Raw genomic sequence first — 13,266 nt, 5'->3', positions numbered from 1 at the left:
CACCAAGGTCCTGTACAGTTGAAGCATAACCCCACGGCTCTTAAACTCAAACCCCCTGTTAATAAACGCTAACACACTATAGGCCTTCTTCACGGCTCTATCCACTTGAGTGGCAACCTTCAGAGATCTGTGGATATGAACCCCAAGATCTCTCTGTTCCCCCACATTCCTCAGAACCACGCCGTTGACCCTGTAATCTGCATTCAAATTTGTCCTCCCAAAATGAATCACCTCGCACTTATCAGTGTTAAACTCCATCTGCCATTTTTCGGCCCAGCTCTGCATCCTATCAATGTCTCTTTGCAGCCTACAACAGCCCTCCACCTCATCCACTACTCCACCAATCTTGGTGTCATCAGCAAATTTACTTGGTGTCATTATGGGCGGCACGGTAGCACAGTGGTTAGCACTGCTGCTTCACAGCTCCAGGGACCTGGGTTTGAATCCCGGCTCGGGTCGCTGTCTGTGTGGAGTTTGCACATTCTCCCTGTGTCTGCGTGGGTTTCCACCGGGTGCTCCGGTTTCCTCCCACAGTCCAAAGATATGCGGGCTAGGTTGATTGGCCATTCTAAATTGCCCCTTAGTGTCCCGGGATGCATAGGTTAGTGGGTAAATATGTAGGGATATAGGGCCTGGGTGGGATTGTGGTTGGTGCAGACTCGATGGGCCGAATGGCCTCTTTCTGCACTGTAGGATTCTATGATTCATTAGCAAATTTACTTGGTGTCATCAGCAAATTTAAACTGCTCAAGAAGAACTTGCATTGATATAGCGCCTTTCATCAAATGTTCAACAATTTGAACTGCTCAGGGAAAACTTGCATTGAGATCGCGCCTTTCCACAAATGTTGAACAATTTAAACTGCTCAGGGAAAACCTGCATTGATATAGCGCCTTCCATCAAATGTTAAAATTTAAACTGCTCAGGGAGAACTTGCATTCAGATAGCGCCTTCCATCAAAAGTTGAACAATTTAAACTGCTCAGGGAAAACTTGAACGATCCTCGGCGATCATCCTCAACACCGGTGCCCCACAAGGCTGTGTTCTCAGCCCTCTACTATACTCCTTATACACCTATCACTGTGCGGCCAAATTCCCTCCAATTCGATTTTCAAGTTTGCTGATGACACCACCGTAGTGGGTCGGATCTCAAACAATGATGAGATAGAGTACAGGAATGAGATAGAGAATCTGGTGAACTGGTGCGGCAACAATAATCTCTCCCTCAATGTCAACAAAACGAAGGAGATTGTCATCGACTTCAGGAAGCGTAAAGGAGAACATGCCCCTGTCTACATCAACGGAGACAAAGTAGAAAGGGCCGAGAGCTTCAAGCTTTTAGGTGTCCAGATCACCAACAACCTGTCCTGGTCCCCCCCCATGCCGACACTATAGTTACAAAAACCCACCAACGCCTCTACTTTCTCAGAAGACTAAGGAAATTTGGCATGTCAGCTACGACTCTCACCAACTTTTACAGATGCAACATAGAAAGCATTCTTTCTGGTTGTATCACAGCTTGGTATGGGCTCCTGCTCTGCCCAAGACCGCAAGGAACTACAAAGGGTCGTGAATGTAGCCCAATCCATCACGCAAACCAGCCTCCCATCCATTGACTCTGTCTACACTTCCCTCGGCAAAGTAGCCAGCATAATCAAGAACTCCACGCATCCCAGACATTCTCTCTTCCACCTTCTTCCTTCGGGAAAAAGATACAAAGGTCTGAGGTCACGTACCAACCGACTCAAGAACAGCTTCTTCCCTGCTGCTGTCAGACTTTTGAATAGACCTACCTTGCATTAAGTTGATCTTTCTCTGCACCCGAGCTATGACTGTAACACTACATTCTGCAGTCTCTCGTTTCCTTCTCTATGAACGGTATGCTTTGTCCGTACAGCGCGCGAGAAACAATACATTTCACTGTAGGTTAATACATGTGACAATAATAAATCACATCAAATCAGCAAGCTCCTATAAACAGCACTATGATATTGAGCTACATGTGGTGGTGCTGATAGAATATTGGCACCAGGACATCAGGGAGATATCCCTCCTCCTGCTGTTCTTCCAAAGAAGTTTAAAGTTTATTTATCAGTCACAAGTAGGCTTACATTAACACTCCAATGAAGTTACTGTGAAAATCCCCTCGTCGCCACACTCTGGCTACAGATCTTTGGACGCAAAGGGGCAATTTAGTATGGGGCCACTCCACATAACCGGCACATCTTTGGACCGTGGGAGGAAACCCACGCAACCACGAGGAGAATGTGCAAACTCCAGACAGTCACCCAAGGCCGGAATTGAACCTGGGTCCCTGGCACTGTGAGAATCATAGAATAGAATCCCTACAGTGCAGAAAGAGGCCATTCGGCCCATCGAGCCTGCACCGACAACAGTCCCAACTAGCCCCTTTCCCCGTAACATTGTGTACTTACCCTGCTAATTTCCCTGACGGTAAGGGTCGATTTAGCATGGCCAGTCCACCTAACCTGCACATCTTTCGGACTGTGGGAGGAAACCGGAGCACCCGGAGGAAACCCATGCAGACCCGGGGGGGGAGAACGTGCAGACTCCACACAGTCAGCCACCCAAGGTCGGAATCGAACCCGGGTCCCTAGCGCAGTGAGGCAGCAGTGCTAACCACTATGCCATCTAGGAATATATTTAATCACAGTTGGCAAGCCTCTTCCTCTTATGTTCTATTTAGGCCTCAGCAACAACAAGTACACATAGAACATAGAACAGTACAGCACAGAACAGGCCCTTCGGCCCACGATGTTGTGCCGAGCTTTATCTGAAACCAAGATCAAGCTATCCCACTCCCTATCATCCTGGTGTGGTCCATGTGCCTATCCAATAACCGCTTAAATGTTCCTAAAGTGTCTGACTCCACTATCACTGCAGGCAGTCCATTCCACACCCCAACCACTCTCTGCGTAAAGAACCTACCTCTGATATCCTTCCTGTATCTCCCACCACGAACCCTATAGTTATGCCCCCTGGTAATAGCTTCATCCAGCTGATGAAATAGTCTTTGAACGTTCACTCTATCTATCCCCTTCATCATTTTATAAACCTCTATTAAGTCTCCCCTCAGCCTCCTCCGCTCCAGAGAGAACAGCCCTAGCTCCCTCAACCTTTCCTCATAAGACCTACGCTCCAAACCAGGCAGCATCCTGGTAAATCTCCTCTGCACTCTTTCCAGCGCTTCCACATCCTTCTTATGGTGAGGTGACCAGAACTGCACACAATATTCCAAATGTGGTCTCACCAAGGTCCTGTACAGTTGCAGCATAACAGCTCTTAAACTCCTTATCAAATTCAGTTTATTCAAAACTGTTAGTACATCCTCCCTCCGAACATCTACTTCCTCCAACCTATTAGCCTGTAACACCTTCTCTTCCTCAAAAACATGGCCCCTCTCCTTGGTGAACACTGAAGAAAGGTATTCATTCATCGCCTCTCCTATCTCTACTGACTCCATACTCAAGTTCCCACTACTGTCCTTGACCGGCCCTAACCTCACCCTGGTCATTCTTTTATTCCTCACATAAGAGTAAAAAGGCTTGGGGTTTTCCTTGATCCGACCCGCCAAGGACTTCTCATGCCCCCTCCTAGCTCTCCGAAGCCCCTTTTTCAGCTCATTCCTTGCTAACTTGTAACCCTCAATCGAGCCATCTGAACCTTGTTTCCTCATCCCCACATAAGCTTCCCTCTTCCTTTTTACAAGGCATTCCACCTCTTTTGTGAACCATGGTTCCCTCACTCGACCATTTCCTCCCTGTCTGACAGGGACATACCTATCAAGGACACACAGTATTTGTTCCTTGAAAAAGTTCCACTTTTCATTCGTGCCTTTCCCCACATGTCAATTCAAAGGTTATAATTTGCATTTAATTATCGTGATGTTCATAGAAATCATAGAAACCCTACAGTACAGAAAGAGGCCATTCGGCCCATCGAGTCTGCACCGACCACAATCCCACCCAGGCCCTACCCCCATATCCCTACATATTTACCCGCTAATCCCTCTAACCTACGCATCTCAGAACACTAAGAGGCAATTTTAGCATGGCCAATCAACCTAACCCGCACATCTTTGGACGGTGGGAGGAAACCCGAGCACCCGGAGGAAACCCACGCAGACACGAGGAGAATGTGCAAACTCCACACAGACAGTGACCCAAGCCGGGAATCGAACCCAGGTCCCTGGAGCTGTGAAGCAGCAGTGCTAACCACTGTGCTACCGTGCCGCCCTGTTCTACACTCAGAAGTATGGGATTTCATATCTTTTTCCTTGTACTATAGATTTCAGGTATTGAACATTAGAAATATCTGAGCACGCCTTTGGTAAGCAAAGAGATAACTGCTGGTGTATGAAGAGCTGCTGCATTGATTAGGGTCAGAATAAATAAAGGTTGCCACACCATGATTAGGGATAACAGAGGGTAAGAAGATATAACCATTTAGAATGGAAGTGGGTGGCACGGTGGCACAGGGCTGCCTCACAGCGCCAGGGACCCGGGTTCGATTCCCGGCTTGGGTCACTGTCTGTGCGGAGTCTGCACGTTCTCCCCGTGTCTGTGTGGGTTTCCTCTGGGTGCTCCGGTTTCTTCCCAGTTCAAAGATGTGTGAGTTAGGTGGATTGGCCATGGTAAATTGCCCCTTAGTGTCCAAAGATGTGCGGGTTAGGTGGATTGGCCGTGCTAAATTGTCCCTTAGTGTCCAAAGATGTGTAGGTTAGGTGGATTGGCCGTGCTAAATTGTCCCTTAGTGTCCAAAGATGTGCAGGTTAGGTGGATTGGCCATGGTAAATTGCCCCTTAGTGTCCAAAGATGTGCAGGTTAGGTGGATTGGCCGTGCTAAATTGTCCCTTAGTGTCCAAAGATGTGTAGGTTAGGTGGATTGGCCATGGTAAATTGCCCCTTAGTGTCCAAAGATGCGTAGGTTAGGTGGATTGGCCATGCTAAATTGTCCCTTAGTGTCCAAAGATGTGCAGGTTAGGTGGCTTGGCCATGGTAAATTGCCCCTTAGTGTCCAAAGATGTGCAGGTTAGGTGGATTGGCCATGCTAAATTGTCCCTTAGTGTCCAAAGATGTGCAGGTTAGGTGGATTAGCCATGCTAAATTGTCCCTTAGTGTCCAAAGATGTGTAGGTTAGGTGGATTGGCCGTGCTAAATTGTCCCGTTGTGTTCAAAAAAAAGGTTAGGGGGATTGGCCGTGCTAAATTGTCCCGTTGTGTTCAAAAAAAAGGTTAGGGGGATTGGCCATGCTAAATTGTCCCTTAGTGTCCAAAGATGTGCAGGTTAGGTGGATTAGCCATGCTAAATTGTCCCTTAGTGTCCAAAGATGTGCAGGTTAGGTGGATTAGCCATGCTAAATTGTCCCTTAGTGTCCAAAGATGTGCAGGTTAGGTGGATTAGCCATGCTAAATTGTCCCTTAGTGTCCAAAGATGTGCAGGTTAGGTGGCTTGGCCATGGTAAATTGCCCCTTAGTGTCCAAAGATGTGCAGGTTAGGTGGATTAGCCATGCTAAATTGTCCCTTAGTGTCCAAAGATGTGTAGGTTAGGTGGATTGGCCGTGCTAAATTGTCCCGTTGTGTTCAAAAAAAAGCAGGTTAGGGGGATTGGCCATACTAAATTGCCCCTTAGTGTCCAAAGATGTGCAGGTTGGGTGGATTGGCCGTGCTAAATTGTCCCTTAGTTTCCAAAGATGTGCGGGTTGGGTGGATTGGCCATGCTAAATTGCCCCTTAGCGTCAGGGGGACTAGCTAGGGTAAATGCATGGGGTTATGGGGATAGGGCCTGGCTGGAATTGGGGTCGGTGCAGACTCGATGGGCCAAATGGCCTCCTTCTGCGCTGTGGGATTCTATGATGATTGTATGATTAAATGGAAATTACCAGAGTTTAAAATGATTGCGTGTGTCTGAGAAAATGTATAGTTTAACAATAAGAGACAGGAAAAAGATGATTAAGAATGATTAGGCTATTTGCATTTTTGATTGTATTGCTAAACCCTGATTGTAATTGTGTTGACAAAGGCCAATTTAAACTTGAAATCATTTGCATTCTTAGGCTTTGTTAATTGTAGTTTGAGATGTCGCTATTGATTGGATAGCCAATTTACATAATGGTGTAATATAACTGAATAATATATCAGTCATAGAGGTTTACAGCATGGAAACAGGCCCTTCGGCCCAACTAACCACTGTGACATGTCCACTTGAGTCTCTGCGCCATCTTCTGTTTTATCACGAGGTCAAGAATGGAGCGTGTTTGCAGAAGTCCAACGTGCAGGGCGGCACGGTGGCACAGTGGCTAGCACTGCTGCCTCACAGCGCCAGGGACCCCGGGTTCGATTCCCGGCTTGGGTCACTGTCTGTGTGGAGTTTACACGTTGTCCCCGTGCCTGCGTGGGTTTCCTCCGAATGCTCCGGTTTCCTCCCACAGTCCAAAAGACGTGCTGGTTAGGTGCTAAATTCTCTGTCAGTGTAACCCGAACAGGCGCCGGAGTGTGGCGACTCGGGGATTTTCACAGTAACTTCATTGCAGTGTTAATGTAAGCCTTACTTGTGGCACTTTTAAAAACATTCTGGCAAAGGAGCGTTTGATCTGTAGCTCCAATCACCTCCACATGAGGTGGGGAGAGGGGCTAGGAATGTGTGGGCCACAGAGATGGGCTGAATGGACTGCACCACTCAGTGTTCAGGTCCATATGTGCGTGATAGTGCGTCCAATGTTCTCAGGCATGCAGACGGACTTGGAAGGATTGTAATGATTGACCCGAACAGGCGCCGGAGTGTGGTGACTAGGGGAATTTCATAGTGACTTCATTGCAGTGTCAATGTAAGCCCTACTTGTGACTAATAAATAAACTTTACTTTACTTTTTACAAACCTCTTAGATAAATGGGGTAAAAACATATCCAATGCCAGCCTCATCCTGATGGCCACCTCTATGTGTGACTGCATCAAACTGCGTAGACCCTCAGTACGCAAACACCAAGTGTCATTGTGTGCTCAGGTTTAACTGTTTCCGGAGGATGGGTCTGGCCACATTGCAGGAGAACACTCCAAGCAGTTGGATCATGTCTTACCACCTACCCTTGTGAAAAAGCTTATGCAGAAAAACACCATTGACCACAAGTCCAGCTCAGCCCCAAGACCCCAAGGAACTACAAAAGGTCGTGAATGTAGCCCAGACCATCACGCAAACCAGCCTCCCATCCATTGACTCCGTCTACACTTCCCGCTGCCTCGGGGAAAAGCAGCCGGCATAATCAAGGACCCCACGCACACCCCGGACATTCTCTCTTCCACCTTCTTCCGTCGGGAAAAAGATACAAAAGTCTGAGGTCACGTACCGACCGACTCAAGAACAGCTTCTTCCCTGCTGCTGTCAGACTTTTGAATGGACCTACCTCGTATTAAGTTGATCTTTCTCTACACCCTAGCTATGACTGTAACACAACATTCTGCACCCTCTCCTTTCCTTCTCTATGAACGGTATGCTTTGTCTGTATAGGGCGCAAGAAACAATACTTTTCACTGTATGCTAATACGTGTGACAAATCAAATCAAATCATGACGTGAAGATGCCGGCGTTGGACTGGGGTAGACACAGTAAGTAGTCTCACAACACCAGGTTAAAGTCCAACAGGTTTATTTGGTAGCATGCTCCTTCATCAGTCCGTCCTCACTCCGTCCACCTGAGTTTGGCGCCATCACCCACGTGCGACTTATGGGAGCGGCCATGTTGGTCGGCACTGACAGCGAACGACCAGCAGGGGTCCTCCTCGTCGATTTCAGCTGCCTGCAGTGGCGCTCATGAACCAACGGTGGCGTCGATCATCCTGGACCAGGCCAAGCCTCATAGACTTGACAAATCTATGATGAATATCCAGCTTGCCTGAGCCCAGAAGATGGTCGCCACTGCAGGGCGTGTCAGGACCCCATGGACTACCGTCACCTCAGGGTCAACCGGCCTGTGAGTCCGTGGAAGAACAGCTGGACGCCGCCTTGGGGAGAACGCCACCGCAAGTGCCTACTCCGGTGTCACCGCCGGTATTGAGGAGGTCACAACGACGGTGTGGTTCCCCTGACCGTCTGAACTTATAGACTGATGACACTTTATTCTGTTTTTGTACCCCGCCGGCCTTTGTTCTCAAAGGAGGGGTGAATGTGGTGAACCATCGTTGGTTCCCACTGGATAGTACTGAGCCAGGGTCTGGCCAGTACTACAAGGATGTACATATGTTACTGTTGGGTTGTGCTACTTGTTGCTGTTGGGGTTAGGGTGGGGCTGTTATACCTTTGTACTGTAGTGTTGTGGTACATCCCAGTCGGGCTCCGCCTCCTGGGAGAGGTATAAAAGTCCCTGCTCTGGCTGGGACCCCTTCAGTCTGGGATAGTGTATATAATTATTGGCTGCTTCATTACAGTAAATAAAAGCCTTTTATTTCCCGAGCATCTAGCCTCGTGTTTGAGAACGCGCATCACAGGTGCAGCAAGTAATTAAGGCTAATACAATTTTGTCCTTCATTGCTAGAGGGATGGAGTTTAAAAACAGGGAGGTTATGTTGCAGCTGTATAAGGTGCTGGTGAGGCCACACCTGGAGTACTGTGTATAGTTCTGGTCTCCTTACTTGAGAAAGGATATACTGGCACTGGAGGGGGTGCAGAGGAGATTCACTAGGTTGATTCCGGAGTTGAGGGGGTTGGTTTATGAGGAGAGACTGACTGGGGCTATACTCATTGGAATTCAGAATTCGGGGGGGGGGATCTTATAGAAACATATAAGATTATGAATGGATAAGATAGAAGCAGGGAAGTTGTTTCCACTGGCGGGTGAAACTAGAACTAGGGGGCATGGCCTCAAAATAAGGGGAAGCAGATTTAGGACTGAGTTGAGGAGGAGCTTCTTCACCCACAGGGTTGTGAATCTGTGGAGTTCCCTGCCCAGTGAAGCAGTTGAGGCTACCTCATTGAATGTTTTTAAGGCAAGGATAGATCTTTGAACAGTAAAGGAATTAAGGGTTATGGTGAGCGGGCGGGTAAGTGGAGCTGAGTCCACGAAAAGATCAGCCATGATCTTACTGGATGGCGGAGCAGGCTCGAGGGGCCAGATGGCCTACTCCTGCTCCTAGTTCTTATGTCTTTCATCCATAATACACCGGGGGACTGGAAACTGTGCAAGATCGCTTGGGCTGTGTGCCTGACGTAGAATATATATTGTAAGTATCAGGAGTATTGTAATTTTACTGAGACAATGCATAGAGGAAGATGCTGTATGGAGGAGAGCTGAATTTTATTGCGCTCTGTAAACATTCAGTTTGAAATGTTTTGTAACGTACTTTTATAAACTTATGAACGAAGTATAGTTTGAGGGAAAAAAAGTTCTCCCAGGGCGAAGCTAGCCCATTGCAAGCGTAGTGCAATGTCTCCAAATGTGGGTATGCAACATAGCACAGTGGTTAGCGCAGCCGCCTCACAGTGCCAGGGACCCAGGTTCAATTCCCAGCTTGGGTCACTGTCTGTGCGGAGTCCGCACGTTCTCCCCGTGTCTGCGTGGGTTTCCTCCGGGTGCTCCGGTTTCCTCTCTGTCTGAAAAGCGTGCTGATTAGGTGCATTGGCCGTGCTAAATTCTCCATCAGTGTTCCGAACAGGCGCCGGAATGTGGCGACTAGGGGATTTTCAAAGAACAAAGAAAATTACAGCACAGGAACAGGTCCTTTGGCCCTCCAAGCCTGCACCGACCATGCTGCCTGACTGAACTAAAACCCCCTACCCTTCTGGAGGACCATATCCCTCGATTCCCATCCTAAAGAGGGCCAAAAGAGGTGGGGGAGTAGCAGTATTAGTTGGAGAGCATATTACAGCGGTGCAGAGGGAGGACAATTCGGAGGGGTCGTGTAACGAGTCACTCTGGGTGGAGCTTAGAAACAGGAAGGGCGCAGTCACTATGTTGGGGGTATACTACAGGCCCCCCAACAGCCCAAGGGAAGTGGAAGAACAGATATGTCAGGAGATACTGGATAGGTGCAGGAAAAATAGGGTTGTTGTAGTGGGAGACTTCAATTTCCCTGGTATAGACTGGAAATCACTGAGAGCTGGGACTCTGAATGGGGAGGAATTTGTAAAATGCGTAGAGGAGGGTTCTTTGGAACAATATGTAGATAGCCCGACTAGAGAGGGGGCTATACTGGACCTAGTACTGGGGAATGAGCCCGGTCAGGTCTTCAAAGTTTCAGTAGGGGAACATGTGGCAAATAGTGACCACAATTCTGTTAGCTTTAGGATAGTGATGGAAAAGGATGAGTGGTATCCCAAGGGTAAGGTGTTGGATTGGGAGAAGGCTAACTTTAGTGGGATTAGGCAGAAATTGGCAGCTCTTGATTGGGAAAGACTGTTTGAGGGTAAATCCACATCTGGCATGTGGGAGTCTTTTAAGGAACAGTTGTTTGGGCTACAGGACAGGCATGTGCCTGTAAAAAAGGATAGGAAGGGTAGGATTCGAGAACCGCGGATAACCAGGGAAATTGAGGGACTGGTCAAAAAGAAAAGAGAGGCGTATGTTAGGTCCAGGCAGCTAAAAACGGAGGGAGCTCTGGAAGAGTACAAAGAAAGTAGGAAAGAACTCAAACAGGGAATTAGAAGGGCAAAAAGGGGTCACGAAATGTCCTTGGCAGACAGGATTAAGGAGAATCCCAAGGCATTTTATTCATACGTTAGGAACAAAAGGGTTGTCAGGGAAAAAATCGGACCTCTCAGGGACAAAAGTGGGGAATTATGCTTGGAGCCCAAAGAAGTAGGGGAGATCCTAAATGAATACTTTGCGTCAGTATTCACAAAGGAGAGGTATGTGTTGACTGGGAGTGTCTCGGAGGGGAGTGTTGAACCGTTGGAGAAAATCTCCATGACAAGGGAGGAAGTGTTAGGTTTGTTAGAGAATATAAAGACTGACAAATCCCCAGGGCCTGATGGAATCTATCCAAGGCTGCTCAGGGAGACGAGAGATGAAATCGCTGGGCCTCTGACGCAAATCTTTGTCTCGTCACTGGACACAGGTGAGGTCCCAGAGGATTGGAGGATAGCTAATGTGGTCCCGTTATTTAAGAAGGGTAGGAAGGATAACCCGGGTAATTATAGGCCGGTGAGCTTGACGTCCGTGGTGGGGAAGTTGTTGGAGAAGATTCTTAGAGATAGGATGTATGCGCATTTAGAAAGGAATAAACTCATTAACGATAGTCAGCATGGTTTTGTGAGAGGGAGGTCATGCCTCACTAACCTGGTGGAGCTTTTTGAAGAAGTGACCAGAATGGCTGACGAGGGAAGGGCCGTGGATGTCATCTATATGGACTTTAGTAAAGCCTTTGACAAAGTCCCTCATGGTAGGCTGGTGAAAAAGGTTGGATCTCATGGGATAAAGGGGGAGGTGGCTAGATGGGTGGAGAACTGGCTCAGTCACAGAAGGTGGTAGTGGAAGGGTCTTTTTCCGGCTGGAGGCCTGTGACTAGTGGTGTTCCGCAGGGCTCTGTATTGGGACCTCTGCTGTTTGTGATTTATATAAACGATCTGGAAGAAGGTGTAACTGGGGTGATGAGTAAGTTTGCAGACGACACAAAATTGGCAGGACTTGCAGATAGTGAGGAGCATTGTCAGAGGCTACAGAAGGATATAGATAGGCTGGAAATTTGGGGAAAGAAATGGCAGATGGAGTTCAATCCTGATAAATGTGAAGTGATGCATTTTGGTAGAAATAATGTAGGGAGGAGCTATACGATAAATGGCAGAACCATAAAGGGTGTAGATACACAGAGGGACCTGGGTGTGCAAGTCCACAGATCCTTGAAGGTGACGTCACAGGTGGAGAAGGTGGTGAAGAAGGCATATGGCATGCTTGCCTTTATAGGATGGGGCATAGAGTATAAAAGCTGGAGTCTGATGTTACAGATGTATAGAACGTTGGTTCGGCCGCATTTGGAGTACTGCGTCCAGTTCTGGTCGCCGCACTACCAGAAGGACGTGGAGGCTTTGGAGAACAGAGGAGGCTTACCAGGGTGTTGCCTGGTATGGAGGGGCTTAGTTATGAGGAGAGATTGGGTAAACTGGGGTTGTTCTCCCTGGAAAGACGGAGGATGAGGGGAGACTTAATAGAGGTGTATAAAATTATGAAAGGCATAGATAGGGTGAACGGTGGGAAGCTTTTCCCCAGGTCGGTGGTGACGTTCACGAGGGGTCAGAGGTTCAAGGTGAAGGGGGGGAGGTTTAACACAGATATCTGACGGACATATTTTACACAGAGGGTGGTGGGGGCCTGGAATGCGCTGCCAGGCAAGGTGGTGGAGGCGGACACACTGGGAACGTTTAAGACTTATCTAGATAGCCATATGAACGGAGTGGGAATGGAGGGATACAAAAGAATGGTCTAGTTTGGCCAGGGAGCGGCACGGGCTTGGAGGGCCGAAGGGCCTGTTCCTGTGCTGTATTGTTCTTTGTTTTATTCATGTATTTGTCCAGCCGCCCCTTAAAAGTCACTACCGTATCTGCTTCCACTACCTCCCCCGGCAGCGAGTTCCAGTCGCCCACCACCCTCTGTGTAAAAAATCTGCCTCGTACATCTCCTTTAAACCTTGCCCCTCGCACCTTAAACCTGTGCCCCCCTAGTAACTGACTCTTACATCCTGGGAAAAAAGCTTCTGACTATCCACTCTGTCCATGCCCCTCATAATCTTGTAGACTTCTATCAGGTCGCCCCTCAACCTCCGTCCCTCCAGTGAGAACAAAGCAAGTTTCTCCAACCTCTCCTCATAGCTAATGCCCTCCATACCAGGCAACATCCTGGTAAATCATTTCTGTACCCTCTCCAAAACCTCCACATCCTTCTGGTAGTGTGGCGACCAGAATTGAACACTGTATTCACAGTAACTTCATTACAGTGTTAATGTAAGCCCACACGTGACACTAATAAATAAACTAAAAACAAATAACGACCATATTTGTGGTAGTGGGGGATTGTGTTTGCGCTGTCCCCGATAACGAAGGTAAAAATAGAATTCAACTATCCATGTGTAAGTGCGGCAGAATCTTTCCCAAACATGCCTTTCTTTCCTCAAGTGTGAAGTTCTATGATCATCAACTGCAGCTGCTGGATCAACAACTCAGTGAAATTACCAATCGAGATAATTGTGTTGCCTCAACACAATTACAATAAAGTTAAAGTTTATTTATTAGTCACAAGTAAGGCTTACATTAACACTGCAATGA

This window comes from Mustelus asterias, chromosome 33, assembly GCF_964213995.1.
Source record: "Mustelus asterias chromosome 33, sMusAst1.hap1.1, whole genome shotgun sequence".
Classification (NCBI taxonomy): Eukaryota; Metazoa; Chordata; class Chondrichthyes; order Carcharhiniformes; family Triakidae; genus Mustelus; species Mustelus asterias.
Note: the sequence above shows the minus strand (reverse complement) of the source record.